We start from the raw sequence: 18,924 nt of genomic DNA, 5'->3' as shown, positions 1-18,924 counted from the left end.
AAGCTTGCCGGTACCATTGTTTCCGGACCGGCAAACTACGAGTCTGCGAGTGGGTTCCTTTCAGGAAAGGCACCCGCTCGCAGACCTTGACCGATGCACCGGCACCATTCTTGAATGGTGACGGTGCATCTGTCCTCCCAAATGGGAATGGGCAATTACCGGGTCCTCCAGGGCTGTAATGCCCCAATAATTGCCCATTCCCGGACGCCGGAAAAAAATGACTCCGGCAGCAGCCATGCCATTTTAACCGGCACGGCTACCGCCAGAGTCATAATGGGACCCAATGACTTCTTTGGTATGAAAAATCTAGGGCAGTATCCAGAGCTGTCTGGTTGTCTGGTTTAAGGAATGGAATAATCCGGCAGTCCCGGCTTTGCGTCTCACATCATATTGCACTATGGTACTTGTGCGCCTGCATTCATAGTGCCGTTTTACAGCTGTCAATGAAAGGAGTTACAGAATGATAAGCTGTATACCTATTCCCAAGACCAGACCTTTTATACGAAAGAATAGGAAATCTTGAAGGCAACGTGGTGACCATCTGGGTTTTGGAGTAGGAGGGTGGGACCATGAATTTACCAACTCCTCGGTTTTGGATATAAGGGGGAGTTTTAATGAATACCAGAAACAAGGAAAGGGGGTGCCTTCAGGAAATGCAGAGGAGTGTGGGTACCACATTAAAATAAGAAGGCCACCACCAGCTTTTATGGCTGATGCCAACACCCAGCCACATGACGTACCTGTTTCAATGGGCCTCATTACGACCCTGGCGGCCGCGGTACGAACGGTGCCAGTATGGTACTGGCACCATTCATACCGGGCCGCCACATTAAGAGTTTGCTTGCGGGTGGTGGTATGCATGTCTGGTCTGGCCAGATGTGCATACCAGCACCTGCAAGCAGACCAGGATGCTAACAACGGACACGTCATTAACGGTACCGTTATTAGCACTCGCCGCATTCCCATTGAGCCCTATGGGAGCTCAAATGGGAATGGGGACGTACCGGGTCCGGGTCCCGAAAATGGGAATTACCGGGCCCGCAAAAGTCAGAATGGGCCGGTAATTCCCTTTTTTCGGGGCCCGGACACGAGTTTGGAGGTAGCCATGCCGGTAATGACGGCATGGCTACCTCCAAACCCGTAATGAGGCCCAATGTCTTGATTCGCCCGTGTCCGTGGACTTCAAATTGCTTTCTGCTAAGGGATCCTTGAGCAAAATATTTTGAAGGTGGTGAGACGAATCCAGGGAATTCGTCCCCTCTCCCCAAGGGGGAGCCACCCCCTTTTAGACTTGGGAGATGGACCTGCTTAGGTTAACACCTCCTAGGGAACAGGGCAAGCTGGATCTCACTGGGGGTGACCCCCCTTCAAGAACATGAGATTCCTTTCTATCCTTTCTAAACTTGAGGAGAACCATCTCCAGTTCCGGAAGCACATCAAGACCTTCCTCTTCACTTCTGCCCCTCTTCTCCCCTGCTGATCTCTTTTCTCTCTTGGCACCGTGCGCTTAGCCACCCTCTGTCCTTCGGGCCCAGGTACCTGCTCACCCTGCTGCCCTCATGCACTGCCTCTGGGCCACCCCTTGCACTAACAATCTGTATCTGTACCCATACAGTCCCCCAATTTTCTTCTGCACTTATCAGATATACCCTATCTGACTAACCATGCGCTTGCCACTTGCTGGCAGCACTACCACTTTTCATTGCCTGTATTTATTTATTTAATTCACTTATTATTTATTCTGCTCTCTCCTCTGTTCCACACTTTCCACTTCTTCCCCTTCCTTGCACTTTCCCCCTTTTCCCTTTCCCATGCACTTGCACGTTCTTAATGTCACTGGGCCTAGTAAGTTTGTTATTTTTGTTCTCCCTTGTTCCCCTTCCTTTGCTTGGTCGCGCTCTGAATCACTTGTGTATGAGTGCGATATAAATAAAATATCATATCATATCATCGGACTTCAAATGTGTGATGTCTTAACATTTCTCGTTAGAATGGCTGATATGGTTTGTGACCCTCTGTGTGCATAGTATTTGCCTGGAACGAGGGATCACTGTAATGGCCCACCCTCTCACAGAGGGAGAGATAAAGAACCAATCAACATTGGAGACAGGAAGAAGAGAAGCCCAGAGAGCAAAGAAAGCGTGGGGAGATAATCCTGGGAGGTGTGGCAGGAAGAGGAAGAGCGTACACCAGGCATGGTGAAGGGGACCACGGCCAAGCCCACAGAACGCTCATAACTATGCTGGAGTAGGCACTGGAAGCGCCTGGCCTAGAGGAGTAACGCGGAGCACCCACCGCATATGAGGCAGAAGACCGGCATACCAAGGCGCCAGCACCTAGATCCCACCGTAAGTCTGTGGGAAGATAAGGAAAGCTCCGTCCGACACGCAACACCATTAAGGAGCAGAAGAAGGGTGCCGCAGTTGCCAAACTTTCTGACTTTCCTGAGGTGCACCACCCAGGAAACAGAGGTACGCAGTGGCTCCAGGAAACTGGGAGAGGGGAGGTGAGGCCTACAGACACCCCAAGATGGGGTGAGAGAAACCAAACCACAAGGTGGGGTAAGAGACCAGAGGCAAGTTCAACCATAATACCATCTTGTCAGTCTCCCAGGGACATCATTCAGGGGTCGCCAGAGGTCGCAAGAGCGACCTCTGCTAATTGGCTGGTGACCCCTGCCAATCTTCTGCGACCTCTGGATTTTCTCCACTCGGAGAATGCAGAGAGCATGGCCACAGCTATCAAGTACACGGTGCAGTGTGCCTGGGATCCAGCAGCACGTGTGATTTTCCTGTCCTCGTCTTGTGGCTGCGTGCCATCTGAGCGAGCTCCTAAAACATGATAAGGCTAAGTGAGGGGTGATGGTGAGTCGGCTCTGCTGGGTGGGGGGCATGGTTGCGGGTGGGTCCTAGACTCGTGTATGCCAGTGTGGCTCAAATTCGCTGCGCCTGCCTGTGGCCTGGCAGTCCAGGTTATCACCAGTCCAGGTTATTTTTGTAAATTAAATCTCTCGACAGACGGTTTTTATAGCACCCCTCCCCATGCCTGCACATTGCTAAAGTGGCAACCGACTGGCCACGATTAAGGTGATCATGGCACAGACCTTCCCCCTAAACGTTTTGATAAGAAAACGTGTGTGTGATGCATGGGCTGGTTAACACTTAGCAAAAGGATTTCTGGAACTCTGTTACCAAACCAAGTGTCAGCAAAGAGGCCATGGATGGAATGGCCACAGGAACCAACCACTGCCTCGTTTAGAAGTGTTCCCCGAGGCCAGTGCAACGGAAACGCTTCTTTTTAACAGAGCGTTGTTTGCCTTAGTTGTTGGACTATATCCTCGCATGTTTCCTGTTAAGCTTCAGTTCAGGCTGGCTAAGCAGCCCTCCCCACCGACCCACCCGTGTCCGGAAACGAGACCCATTTCCACCAGCTTGTGCCATGCAGGTCAGAAGTAAAGCCCGGCAGCGAATGTGCCATTGTTTGGAAAATAATGCCCAGTCTAGCCAGGCACCTGTAAGAAAGCTGCTCAATGGGTTAAGTACTTTAGCAGACTAGCTGATCCTCGGCAGATCAATCGACATCAGTAGGCCTTCGATGCCATTGCCTGTCCGAATTGGAAGCATCGAAACATTGCAGCTAAATACTGTATCAAAAAGGTACCCATGTACCGGAAACATAAACCAGGAAGCGAGTAAGGCAGTTTTTTTTTATAGGTTATTAGTAGCGTGTATGACGATCTGCTTTCACGTTATGAATTTTCTCCAAATGTCATGCAATGTTTACACATGTTGAAATGCGTATTCACACCTATTCTGTATTTCTGTGAAATATGAGCTTCGACCCAATACTGTCTGTACAATGGCAATCTATCCCCGTGCCTCTCTCTCTCTCTCTGCGCCTCTCTCTATCGCTCTACCTCTCTCCTATCTAGCCCCATGAACCTACCTATAGCTATCTACCTTTCTACCTCCTTTCTTCTTGACGCATAAAACAATACTTTTCTTCACTCCCCTTTTCGCTTTCTCACCATCCATGCCCACCTGATCCTCTCCTTCTGCCTTATCTGACTCTGACCTTGCTGATTACTTGACCTTTAAGGATGCTACCCTCGCCCTTTCACCCGCCCTCCCACCTGCCTCTTTCTGTCTTTTCTCCTCTCAGTTCACTTTCTAACTCCTGCCCACCCTATGGCCTCATCTTCAGTCCCTCTCCCCTCTGCACTCCTTCCTTCTGTCTACCCTCAGAGTCTTCCCAATCTTGCTACTCTCATCAACCTCTCTCTTTCTTCGTCTTTCTTCCCCCCCACTTTTAAGCATGACACCATCATTACCATTCTGAAAAAACTCACTCTTCATGCCTGTCTTTCCTCTAATTTCCACCTACCTCTCACCTCCCTTTCTTATCTTAACTTCGGGCGAGCATTGTCTAATGACAGGTACCTTTCTACTTACACCTGCACTCTCTTTTCCCTCCACGCCAGTCTGGTTTTCGTCCTGGCTACTTCACTGAAATTGCTTTCTTACACGTTTCAGACTCACTTCTCTCGGCACGCCACAACTAACTTTCTTCTACCCTTGTTCTCCTGTCCTTGGCTGGCAGCCTTTGACACTGGGGACCCCGACCCTACTTTCTTCTCTGGGCATCTCTGGCTCTGTCCATTCCTGGTTTGAATCTTATCTCACGGGTCATTTTTGTTCTGTGTCCTTGGGCTGGCAGTCTCTCTACTCCCCGTCCTCTACGGTGTGCCTCCAAAGTCAGTCCTTGGCCCACTACATTTTTCCATCTATACTGTTCCTGTCTCTTTACTTATCTCATCCTTTAACCTATCCTGTCATTTCTACACAGACAACGCTCACATTTACTTTCCCCTTTCTGAATTCACTGAATCCCTTCACTCTCATGTCTCTGCATATCTTTCACTATATAATCCTGCTATGCCTTCCCACTTCCTCCATCTTAACCCATCTAAAACAGACTCTTTTTTCCTCCAACTCCTCCCCCTCCTCTTTCGCCTCCTTCTTCTCTTTCCTTTCCTCCGTCCCAGCTCTCCTCTTCTTCAGCCCACAATCTAGACATCTTGACTCTTCTCTCTTTTTCCTCTCACATTTCTGTTACAGCACACAACTGGTATTTTCTTCTCTTTAACCTTTGTTGAGCTCGTCCCTTTCTGTTGTTTCACGCCTCCAAACTTGAGATGTCACGTGGGGCGGGGTCTAATGACATCACCCCCTGTGATGTCACTCATGGGGCGTGGCATTGTGATGTCACTTTCGCTACCCCTGGCATTTTGGTGAAATGACGTCCCTGCTGTCTCCTGATTCTGATCTACCACAAGGGGCACCCCATCTACTACTGGTTGTGGGGTGGGGCTGGCATGGCGAGAAGACCTCCAACACTTAGTCAAAAGAGGGCAGTCAGCATGTCAGGGGCCACTGTCCCCCAGTCTCATGCATGCCTAAGTAATATTTGAGGCTTCAAGTGGGTGTGACATTGGATGATTTCGAGGATGTGATCCAAATACAGTGAAGAGGGGGAAACTGGCTTGGTGGGAGGGTGACAATATATCATGGAGAGTGAAAGTATCCTCAATGAGGGAGAGTTGATAAGCATGCTTATGTGACAGGTGCACTGGGTTAAGTGCTTTATATCGGAAGGCCAGGCACGATGGAGTTGACATGGTGTGGCACAGCCACGATTTCCCACACAACGGATCTCTCTTTACAATTTTAGCCAGATTAGTCACTAACTGCCCATCTCTCCTTTTAACCTTCAGTCCTCTCTTGTTCAGCCTTCAATGTTTCACTCTCCATTCCTCAGTACTTTTTTTCCTTTCTTCATTTGTTCGTTTTCTCCACTCCTTATCTTTCGCCTTCAAGTGTCCAGGCTCTCATCTTATTGCCCTATTTGCCCCTTTTTGAGTGTCCTCTCTCCATCCCTCTTTCACTCTCTTCATTCTCGCCTTCACCCCATTCTCACTGCTCTCTCCTCATATGTCACCAATTCTGTCTTTACCCATTGTTTTGTATCCATCTCTTTTATCCCACCACTTGCTCTCGGGTCTCCATTTGACTAATTTTCTTTGTTTCTCCCCCTTTCTTCTATTTCTTGGTCCCCTGTTTAAGACAATTAACTACACACACTGTGGGTGAATGCAGAAAAGCATGGGAAAATCAGACATGTTGCAAAGCTATTTTGGTTCAAGGCATCCAAAGGTGTAACTACTGTAACCAGGGCTGTCACAGGGTTTGGTGAGGCCAGGGCCAAAAGGTTTGGTGAGGACCACTTGCTATTTTTTTTAACTGCACCAGTGACACTGCCAATAGGAGATGCAAAAACTCTCCCTTTGAGTTGATAGTTGGAGAGCATTGATATATTTAGGAGGCTCCCTACAGGCACATGAGCCAAGCATAAAACTTGCTGTTGGTTCACTGCACTTACCATCAAAAATATTAGTAGGGTAAATCTGGAGACTGAACACACTGACAATCTTTCAAAGATCATGACATTGTGGCCCAACATATATCATCTTCCAGCAATATCTAGGGTCAGGGAGCATGAGCCTATATTGTACAGTGTACTCTGATGAAGTCTGTGCACATTGCTGGTAATGTGAGCTGCAGTATGACCCTTCTGTCACAAAACCCTCTACCAGAAGCCTTCCTTATTTCAAATGTTCTTTGGCTTTCTCTAATGTTATACATTCGCAAAGGCACAACTGGAGAGCAGTGTTTGTCTAAATAGGCCAGGCAGACTGCATGCGCCAGACCCAAAACTTCTTATTTAGAGTCAACTTGTTTGTTTTATGTTTCTGATGCTATCATTTATTATGTATAGTGCATCATGCCTGACTCCTCCTGCTTCTAAGCGCTGTAAAATAGGTGTTATTTGTACCAAAAGTAATAGCACTTAATTCATCAACCTCAAAAGGCTGAAGGGCTGCCTAAGCCTGGCTGAAATATGTACTTGGAAAGTGTCAGATGCCAGAGTTTTTTACTTGTTGAGTTATCTAATTGCACAAACATCTATTAGGACAGCTACCCACTAGACTCTCCTGTCCTCTCCAGTCCTTTAAAAAGAAGATAACACTACTATTTTAATGTTTACTAGCGGGCCATGACATAGTCCTCCTGCTTCTAAGCACTGAATTATTAAGTGTCATATTAATAAGAAATGTAACACTCCGAGCCAATGTATTACCATTTAAGACAGAATAGCTGGTACAATGGCTCAATGGGTTAAGTGCTCACTGCTGGGATATATGTAATATGAGAGGATATAAAAATGTCTAAACACCTCCTATGCACGTTTCACTTTATGTTTATATTTTGTATGGCAGAGAAAAGGGGTTGGGACAGAAATGTATCACTGTCACCTTTTGTTTTCTTTGCTGTACACATTTTCTACAATTTCCATTAGCGTACAATGTAATGATAATGAAAATGTTAGACATTCCTGTAGAGGCTTACTACTTTAAGTATAAGTAAGAAGTAGACGCAGTCTACAAGATTATTTTTTTCTCATCCTATTTTTTAACTTTGAAAGATGGTTCCTTACCCATGGAACCTTTTTTATGGGGTGGAGAGGGGGGGTTCAAAGGAGGGTCGTAGGGAGGGAAGGAGACCCAACCACCATATGAGGGGGACAGGTGGACTAAGGAAGTTGTAGGGCCTGCTAAAAAATTAAGACGGGGCAATCCTCATGCGCCTTCCTTGCCGCCTCAAAGGCACTTCATATTCCCTCCCCACTACAGATGATTGCATCATTACACATACAAAGTGCTGTTGACCATGAAAAGTAGGGGTCAGCAACATCATGCATGGCCTGTGAGATGGCAGGAGGAACCCTCTTCCCCACTCCGGTGTCCTGAGTGGTGACAGGAGTGGTTCAGGAGGGCTTAGTGGAATATAACCTACCCCCTGAGTAGGGAATCGCCTTTCTCAGGGCAGCCGGGTGAAAGGTGCGGGTGTAGCAGTGCATGGTGGTAGTGCGAAAGGAGTACTGCCGCTTTTGGCCATGACTGAGTACACTCAGTGCAGCGCACACGGGCAGCCTGAGCCTTTGGCACCCCTCCCATGGTTGCAATAAATCTACATACTCATAATTCCTTCTGTCCAACTGATGTAGTGGGACCCTCCTCCACTACATTTTGTTCTGCCTCTTCTTCCTGCAGATCATCTGTTGTAGGGCCCCTGTACCCCTGGCCAGATCTTCCAGGTGGTGGCCCCTGGGGAGGAGGGATGGCCATAGCAGATGCCATTGCAGCTCCAATTACCAAATGTTCTGCTCCCACCAGCACCAGGTCCTCTTGCTAGCTCTGCCAGATTGAGAATGAGTAAAAGAAATTGGTGTGTCCCCTCGAAGGAACCACACACAGACTATTGTTCTGTCCGCAGACATCAGTGCCCAAATAAGGCCTTGAAAAGTTGTGAAACGTTTAGAGATCAAGTAAGAATGGTACTAGGAGCTGTGGAAGGGCACAGTTTTAACTTGATAGTCCCTACAGCTGCTGAAATTTGAATTTAAAGATGTCTGTGAAGCAAGGATACCGATAGCGCCATCACGCTGCACGGGCGCAGTCACGTGATGATGTCCAAAGACGTCCACAATGCTGTGACGACACCGCAGACCTCTGGTATAGAAAAAAGTGCGTACAAATTTGTAAAAGGTTTCTAGGAGCACTAAGAATGGTACTAGGAGGTGCGGAAGGGAAATGTTTGAACGTCAAAGTCTCTAGAGTGGGCAAAAATTCTATTTAAATATGTCTGTGAAGCACAGACATCGATCATAGACATGGCATCACACTGCACGGATGCAGTCACATGATGATATCTTGGGACATGCCTGGCCACAGCACTCTATTCGCGAACTGCCATGTGACACAAGACATAACGTGTGCACGGTGTGGCATCTGCGCCGGGACAATTACGTTCATGAACTAAGTAAAAGCGGGTAGTTCGCTCCGCAGACTAGGCGGTATATTCACGGACACCAAGAGAACCGTACTGCATCATTGGTATGTAAATATGTGGACACTGACATAATAATAGCCTGCAGACATCAAAATGGCATTTAAAAAAAATAACATACATTGCAACATTATATTTTCTTATTTACATTAAATATTTACAAAGAAAAACATTTGTGGGACTTATATATATACAGATTATATTTATAATGATCTATTTCAAGAAAGGGATGGGGAATCAGAGTGTGAAACAAAAATATGGAAATTTGGAGGTTGTAGGTTTTCATGATTGGGTGATTTGGGGATATAAATGTCATCAAAATGCTTATTGTAATAATGTTGTGGCAAGGATTGGGGTGATTGTTCAGGAAAAGGGTCATAGGTGCATGTGGAGCAGTGGATATCAATATTACAGATTACATTATTCTTTACATAATTAGATAGATCAGCAACTTGAGTTTTTAATTCTGACATTTGAGTACATCATTTATTAATTTTGGTTTCAACACTGTCCATTTGTCGATCATTGGTATTTGCAATTACTTCCTCATCATTATTGTCCTGGATTTTTCCTTCTTGGACTTTGTGGAGAATAAGATATATGGAAAAGACGTAATTTAATAACTGATTGCCAATTTGCTTTGTTTCAGTGCATTCTACATGTATATGTGTGTATTTAACATTAATACATTGTTCATCGCTCAATTCAAGTTTATTTGCCATTTCTGTAGAAATATATAATGACTATTTTTAGTTATTAAAAATGTATTGTAAATGTATTAGCTTCCTATGGAAAACATTGAGAATAAAAGGGGAGGTAATGTTTACTCACTAAATTGAGAGAGTCTGTTTTCATGTGCTGTGTTCTTGTGCTTCAGTTTGTAAGAGGTGTTGAAGTGCATTGTTTACATAAGGTGTACAGTTATGTTTAGTATTTGGTGTAATCCATAATATTGTGTAATGTGTAAAACAAATATACTTTAAATGTGGAGACATACATTTCTGTGTAAATGTACATTTGGGCTGTAGTCATTTTTTGTAATGTTGGTGTATGCATATTGTTTCTGTTAAAAGGAAATATGAAAATTGTGTTGTCCCCTGTGCTTTTGGGTTGGGTTACTGACACCTGCTCCCAGGTACATCAGTGGATGCCCAATATAGTTTGCAGACTTTGGGACTGCTGCATAGAGGGCAGAATAATCTTTTGATGTAATGGAGGTTTATAGTTATTTGATATAAGTCAAAAGAGGAATCATTAATAACTTGTATACAGTGCTGTAACATCATGAAACAATAGTGGTTTATAATAACTATTGAAATCCAGAGAAAACACTTTGTTAAAGGAACATTATGCTTAAGTTGCACCAGTAAAAACCTATCGATTCAGAGAAAAATCTTTGTTAAAGGGACATTATGGTTACAAGTGAAATCGAAAAACCCAAGAACTTCACAAGTTATGGCAAGCTATGCAACCACAACTGCCATGCACTGCTAAGACTAAAACACAGGACATCAAATATGACATCACAAATCACAGAATTGATGACATCACTGATGACATCACGTATGGCAGCAATTCCACTGCAAAGCTTCTACAAAAGGTTTTGTTTAGATGTTTCTATCAACATATGAATGGTGATTGGGAGACCTCTCATGAACTACTGAGTACCTATTGCAACATAAACATTCGATTGAAGTGTTGCTACTAATCTAGCAATATAATAATAAAGACATAGAGACAATGGCTGAACTATGGAGCATTGAAGCAGAGTAGTTTTAATGTGTTACTATTGTCCAGTAGAATCATAAATCCAAGCCTATCTGACTCGTCACTAATGTTAAACTTGGAATTAACAGTTAACAATACAAGAGTTACTACACACATGTGTTAGTACAAATAAATGCATATTGAGAGCACCAATGCACATAAATCTGGGCCACAGACAGGGAAACTCTAGTAAGGAGGAAACAAACACCATGACCAGAAAATGACACTAAGTTTAGAGGTCATCATCATGTACAAAAAATGAATGATCTGTCTGGAGGCTGCACATGGTCCCGTGTATGCACAGAATTTGCTCAGGCCACACCCTAAGGGACGTACCTTTAGAACAGAGCAGACGGCTAAGATCTATATATACAGCACCTTTAGAGTATGTGCATCATGTTTTCAATGCAGTATGATCAGAACACGCTTAAAATTCGCACTGTCACTGAACAAAAATGTTTTGGATATGTGATTTCATCAGTGATGTCATCAATGATGTGATTTGTGATGTCATCTTTGATGTCCTGGGTGTTAGTCTTAGCAGTGCATGGTGGTGGCGCATTTTACTTGTAAATATCCCTTAAACAAAGTTTTTTTCTAAATTGTTTAGGTTTTTATTAGTGCAACTTAACCATAACGTCCCTTTAACAAAGTTTTTTCACTGAATATATATATATATATATATATATATATATATATATATATATATATATATATATATATATTATGTATTATGTATTACTGACCAACTTTTCTATCCTCTCTGTATTTGCGGCTAGTCTAGGTTTCATGATAGCACACATTGAATCTGTGTGGTTGCCTTCTGGAAGCGAGACATGGCAGTCTCTATGAGACTCAATATGAGTTTTGGCTGACATAATATGCACTGCATATGGTTAAACAATGGACATCACAACATTCAAAGATGGCCGATTTTGTAATTTATTTGTGAACTTTTTTTTACATGTAGACACTCTATGCACAATCATAGAGATTTTTGTATATTTTGGTCCATCATCTGTGTTTCCCACCCCACGTGATCAAGCGGTTGGAACACCGCGAAACATGTCATCTCTTTTTTACCAGGTTTTCCTATATCCTAACACACTAAATAATAAAGATATATGCTGTTGCCGGGACCTGATGTGCTGTCTCTTCTTGCTGAAAGGACATTCGAGCCCCAGCTGCTCTGGGAGTGCAGTCCTCTTCACTCACTCTGGTATGAAGGTTTTTGAACATACATGTATATAGATTCACAAAAAGGGGAAAACGAATGACGTTCCTCCCGCGAGGAATGCACTCATGGAAAATTGACACACCAAAAGTGTTTCTTGAATGTCTTGAATGAAGTGGCAAAGCAATGAGTAAGTTCCTCATAATGCCCAGTTTATTTTGACATATAGTCAAGCAGAGAGTAAAAAACACGGTACAACGCGTTTCACAGCGGAGCGGTCCCGCTGCTTGTTCACGTGTATATATATTTATATATATATATAAATATATGCAGCAGAGAGGCTGAGAGGCATTTCAGAAATGAGAAAGCAGCAATTTGTTCCCAAAATTCTATTGCTAATAACTTTTGACTTGCTCGATCGATTTGGATGAAATTCTGTAAACAAGAAGTTTGCCAAAGGCCCCCCAAACTACACATTTTACGTTATAAAATGAAAAAGTTATTAAGAAAACAAAACACCAGTTTCGCAGTTTTCAGCCCACTCATTTTCCCGTAGAGAAAAAGTGCTGTTTTTGAACAGCCATAACGCGAAAATCACTGGGCAGATTTGGACAAAATAAGTAATAACTTGGGCACAAAGCATGGACTTAAATGTCATGACTAGTTGGGGTACATCCATCCAGTAGTGTTTGCCCCCTGCTCCTTAAAGCCTTTACATCAGCCTTGGTGCTTTTTACAGCAGAGAGGCAGAGCGAGGCTAAAAATGTAGACTTGTTGGATGAAAATGGATGACATTTTCAAAGCAAAGATTTTGTCAACAGCCCAACTAAACTGGCCATTTTGGGACTCTCTAACATAATTCAACTTTGGCATATACATAAATCATATTGTGAGTCGTTAAACGGCATGAGGCATCCCGCCCTGAGATTGGCACAGTGGGGTGTGTAATGCCACAGACCTAGTAGTCCATTTCATCCAAGTCCATTAAATGTAACTGTCTGGCAGAATTCCACTGCACTTCATTTTAAGGCTGGTCCAAGGGCACTTGTTGAGCAGAGCAAACAGTAGGAAATGTCCATCACAAAGGTTCATTGCAGGCAGTGCTCCTTGTGTGGAGAGGAGAGGGCGGGGTAGCAGATGGGAGCAGCAGTTACATGACAGCACATCGTTGCTGCAGAGGATTTAGGCAGCTTTGTTTTTGTATTGGCATTTGCCTCCCCTCCTGCTCATCTGAGTCTCAAACTCAGCGTCAACAATTCTGTCGCAGGGACCTCGTACACTAGGTTCTGCAAGGGACATTACTGGGACTCAGGAAGGATGGACAAGACACCAGCGCTTCGTCCAAGGATGGATGACCCACCTTGCGCTGCACTTTGCTTCTTTCTTGTTTCGTGTCCAGGGATACAGTCTCGGTTCAGCAAAACCTTGTCTTCATCTACTTCCTCACTGTGCCCTCATCTCTCTCCTGCAGAACATCCTGCACCACTTACCTCTCTTAAGGTCTGTCTCCAGACTTTCCAAGTTCCCTTTCTAGTTGCTCTGTCACCTCCACCACCATCGACCTGTTTCTCCTCTTTACCTCCTCTATAGTGTGTCGGGAGGAGAACCGCAAACCATTACTTCCGCCATGTTGATGTAGCACAGCAGAACAAAAGAGCACTTGGAGCCAGTGTCAAGGCAGACAGCCATCTTTGAATCACCTCAAACAGCGGCTCATCTTCATGCAATGGGCAGGCGCCTGAGCCATAGAGCCCCTCTCTGCCTCTCGCACTGTCTGCTGCCAATATGACGACACTGCAGCAGTGCCCAGATTCATTCGAGCCTCTGAACCATTCATTCAATGACATATGTTGTGGTAACCGAATACCACAGAGCCAACTAGAAGCGGTGAGACCAGAGAAGGAACTTGTTCAAAGAAGTAAGAAGACTGGCTTGGTGATGTCGTGTCATCATACAAGAACTAAGGTAGACCACCAATGGACTGGCTATTCCCAGGCACCTTAAACACTGAGCCTTACCTTGGCCCTAAAGACAGGTTCATTCCCCATTGTCTACCTTGGATAACAGCATTTTAGCGAGTAGACGCCTGATTGCAAATTCGGCGGTAGTGGTGAAACATCCGTCATTTTAGAATACCGCATGATTTACTGCTCAGCAAAACAAGGATTTTCGACGATGAAATCCCCGTGGACTGCTAGGGGATACCGAAATGGGGAGTAACTGAAGGGTCCACATGAACCAGAATTATGCAGCCTTTCAAGGTGCCACATGCTTACTGCAACATACTGTAACATTACAACCGTATCGCAGTACCGACAAACTCGTAATCAGGCCCTATGTTTTTTTCTTTATCCATTTGTCTGTTATATATAAAAAAAATAACATCCCACAGCGCAATTGCCAGTTGCCCAGCCTACCCATAAGTGTGTATTCAGCCTGCACCGCTGTGATCTCCCTTGCCCGGGTGGGTGGGTGGTCAGGGTTTTAGTAATGACCACATTGTGGGATGTCTGGAAGCTTCAATGCAGCCCTCTGTCAATGCTGCTGAAGGGGAAGACTACCTCCTTTTGCCTGCTTCCCTTTATGACTAAAAAACCTCTGAGCGAGTTATGGTGCAAGTTTGGGCACAGCGCATAGAAGCCTTTTCTTTCCCTGGTACTTGTGGGCAGTTGAGGATTTAGTCACAGGTGTTCTAAATCAAAATGTCCTCGCATCAATTTCAAACTTGAGACATTCTCATTGTACACTGCTGTGCATTCCTAAACTCTTCATTTGCATTCATTGAGCATTTGCTTGGCTCACTATACTGCTCACTGTTGTTCACTAAGTTACTATTTTGGGTTCAGGCCTGTAAGACTGAACATTCCATTCAATGACACCGCCAATTGCTCTGGAAGGAAGTTGCGTCATGTTATTAAAACCAGGCAAAGGATTCCGGCCTAACAAGCGCCTGCAGCATTTTCACACGGCTTCCAAACTCCCCTATAAAGAGCTCGTAGAAGGCACTGGGCCAGAAGGAAAGTACTTTCCCTTTTCCGGTTTCCCTTTTGCTGACTCAGTGTTTGGAGGAGAGGAAGGGGAGCCCCAGTTTGTCCGTCTGGCAGATGCTGGGGCGGAGCAGCTAGGACGGGAGTAGGGGGTGTAGGGTGGTGGAAGGGGCTGCTGAGGTCATCGTGTTTCTTGCTCAAACATTTCGCGCTAGGCGGTCATCATGAGTGTGTGGTGGTAAAAGCTATAATGCCTGTTTTTACGCCCACGCTCGTTATGTGTGAAGAGGTAATTACCGCAGGCGATATTTCAGGAATACGACCTACGGTAAATGGCTCGTGATTATGAGGTGCAATGCCTTCAATGACACCACCGCCACCAAAAGCCTTGGGACTGCAAGGGAAGGGATGCATACGTGCACCCCGTCTTATTATTGGGCTGAAAGAAGCAGGGGGCCCCAAAAGGGAGTAGGAATGTGGGTAGACCAGATGCTCACATTTAAGCCCTCCATGCAGCATGCACACAGGGCATTAAACTGCCCCCCCCCTATCCATTGTTCGCCATGCGACAAAAGCAATTTGAGCCGCTGCTGTCCAATATGCATTTTCTTCCCTAGAGAAGATAATTCATTTGACATTTTCTGGTATTTATGAAATACTGCATGTGGTACTATGGAAATACCACATTTGTGTAGAAATTATACATTCTTATCATGACTTTACTGCTGTGCCGGTGGTGACGTCATAATGAGTGTGGAGGCCGAATTACCCGTTTTTGCATAGTGTATTCCTATAGGCAAAACCACACCACTCATGACCACCAGAGTTTCTCACTACTGACTGCCATTGTGCCTCCTGATGGCCTGGAAGGGAAAGGGGCCCGCTTCAATTCTCCAAACGTGTAATCTTTAATTTCCCACATCTGCCAGCTAATAATTAGGCAGAGACATCATCCAGTAAGAGGTGGGTCTCTTCTGGAAGGTGCTGTCTGGAGAATTCTGTACACATGGAACATGATTTATTCTTCAGTTCCTGGTAGGCCCAAATATAAGTTAACACCAGGAAGTGCATGTCCAGTAGACACAATGCTGGAGCACCTGCTTCTCTGCCAGCCCTCTGCTAGCGGTCCTAGCATTCACCTTCACTTCACTCTCCTAGCTCATGCACTCATCATCAGTCAGCATTTCACATTCTGTCTTCCTTCCATAAGACTTGGTTCCAGAGAGGTGTTTCACTGTCAAGGTTAATCACAGTCTTGAGGTTTGAGGTTTCAAGTGTCCCCACACTTCTTTCTTGATCCCTGTGTACAGGAGGGCGGAGCCACCTTTGACGGGCCCATAAGTCAGAGCTCACCCTCAAGTACTTTTAAGAGGAGATAGCTGCACCTTGAGGAGGATGGGGCTCAAGATTCTCTTACTCCAACACAATTAAATAAGGACAACTCAATGGTTTGGCAAAGGGAAGTCTGTTTAATGACAAGTACAAAAAACGGGGAAACAAATGGAAATCAGCAGTGTTGCGATCGCCAGTCTCACTTCAACTTCCTTATTCAGACAGTAATAGTTATACTGAATTCTCGTCATCATTGACGTGTAACACTCGTTTATCATGCACTTCTGTTGGCCGGGAAAGGTAACTTAAGTATAGGTGCTATATTTGCATATGTAACAGAGCATGAGGATTGGATAACTCTTATCGGGTGGGCGTCTATGCCCCTCCCTCTACATCACTCGTGATAGACGTCACTACAAGTACGACGTCTAATTGGTTCTACAGCTATAGGACCCCAGATTATTTGGTCCATTGTGATTGGGTAGGTTACACCCCAGGACATAAATCTCCACTTTAATTAGCAGCATGCAGAATGGACACCCAGGTGCCTTGTGCCCCAGGATTTACCCTGCCTCTCTTCCATCAATCAGCATTTTTAGGGCTATGTGTCAATTAGTTGGCTAGGGATGGCCTCGAACTGTAGCTTCTTATCAGGAAAAGTTATGGCATCCTCGGGTTCTGGGTGACATCAGACGTTGGTATCTCTTCGCCCTCGGCTGGTCACGTGTCTGTTCACTGTGAATCTGCTTCATTTGCCTGTTATTCGTGTATTTGATTCTTCCATAGCCTCACCACCTGCCTGCGGCCTCTTTATCTCGACTTTTACTGGCTGGCTGGTATGCTCTGAAATTTCGATTCTTCGAGGCTGCCGCTCTCCTCCCTTCCTTAGGTTGACCTCGAATTCCCAGGCATTGAGCTGCTTCTTGCTGAGTTTCGATTCCGCTCTTTCCTTTGGCTTTGGCTGGAATATGAATCTTGGCCTTGTTAGTTCCTTGCAGCCTGGGCTTAATTCTGCTTTTACAAAATGGAGTCGCTCTTGTATATTGTGCTTCATTGAGGTAGATATATACTTGGCGCTTGCCGCCCTAATCTTCTACTAAGCATTGCAAGCAGTGCCGTTTGCTTAGCTTCTTGCGATTCCGAGCCTATTTACATGCATGCAGTCAGTTGCATATTTTTATCCTCTCTTCATGGTTACGTTCTTTGTGCTGCAACGTTGTTTCGTCTTATAAGTCTATTACGTCATTATCCAAAGCATTTCATCCTTTCGTGACTTCTTTAATCCGTGTCTTATTCTCGCGTGCGTCTGTCTGGGCTCTTGTGTTGTTCACCATTTGCCATCGATTAAGGCCCTTCGGGTTCTCTTCAGGGACAGGTTGTATGTAATTTTCATTTCGTGTCAACTGCTGGTATGGTTGTCTCAATGGATACTGTGCAGCCCATGGTTGTCTGGTGATGTCACGACCCGTGACCCAGAACGCCACTGGCATGGTCACATTCCAGATAGGGTTAGGGCTCGGGGTTCGTCTGGGGCCCCAAGGGCCTTGCATTGTCACCGGAGACTCTCCTGGAGTCAGTCCTGGCGCCTTTGGCGCCAGGCTCATATTTGGAATGGGAATTGAAGAGACTACTTTTCATATGGAGGCCTACAGCCAACATGGAGGCACCCACACATTCTAGTTCCTAAGAACCAGACTGTGCGGTGCAGTGTTTTAGGGTGTGGTAGCCCGGACTACTTTACCTGGACTACTTTACAGGGTAGGCTATATAAACCACACCCAAGCTAAAGAACGTGCTTCGCGTTATTCTGCAGCCAGCGAAGGCAGTGCTGAAGATGGGCCTGGGCAGAGCCAGACTAGGCCTCAGAGCTTCCACCAGGAAGCCAGCCACTTGGAGATGTCTTCAGGCAGGTGTCACACTCATCCTCTCTGGAGATGCTGGCTCTCGTCCATAACACTGTGTACTCATCTACCTCCTTGATGAATCGGTACAGGCTTGTCGCAGTTCATTAGGTGGTCACACTCAACCCAGGAACCTCCTTTCCCGCCAAGCAAGGTGGCACACAATAATGCGCTTTTTATTTCGGGTTCACTTTGGTGAAGCCTCCAACCCGTCTCCCACCCACCCCAACAAATACCCTGTGTATCCAATAGACTAGAAACCAGGCCGGTGTATAGTAAGAATATATATTTATTTATTTAAGGTTTGACAACTAAAACTAGCAGTCAAGATCAGTCACCAATGCTGTGGCAACACCGTATATCACAACACAAACTCTGTTATTAAAACAACACTGGTACAATTTTCAAACATGCAGTCACAACTTACTATAAAATCTATTTCAATTTACCCAATAGAAAACATTCACAATTCAGTGGAATAATAGTTTTTCAACAGACATTCAAAGGACAGGGTATGCTTTGGCACTTTGGCTTGGGAGCATCAATGGGAACATTCATTTTTAGGCTTTCATTTGAAAGGCACAGTTGAGAAAAGGAACTCAAATGAAAATGAGAAGCAATGCCTGAAAATTTGAGTCAGAGAAAATTTGAACAAAGGGGAAATTTCATTTTGCAACACATATATAACGAAGAGATGCAATGCTTTGTAATTCTGATTTAAAATGAATGGGGTTGAATGGGAAATTTCGTTTTGGCAACACACATACAGATGAGATGCAATGCTTTGTAATTCTGAT

Source organism: Ambystoma mexicanum, chromosome 13, assembly GCF_040938575.1.
Source record: "Ambystoma mexicanum isolate Mex_15411 chromosome 13, UKY_AmexF1_1, whole genome shotgun sequence".
In the NCBI taxonomy this organism is placed as follows: domain Eukaryota; kingdom Metazoa; phylum Chordata; class Amphibia; order Caudata; family Ambystomatidae; genus Ambystoma; species Ambystoma mexicanum.
Note: the sequence above shows the minus strand (reverse complement) of the source record.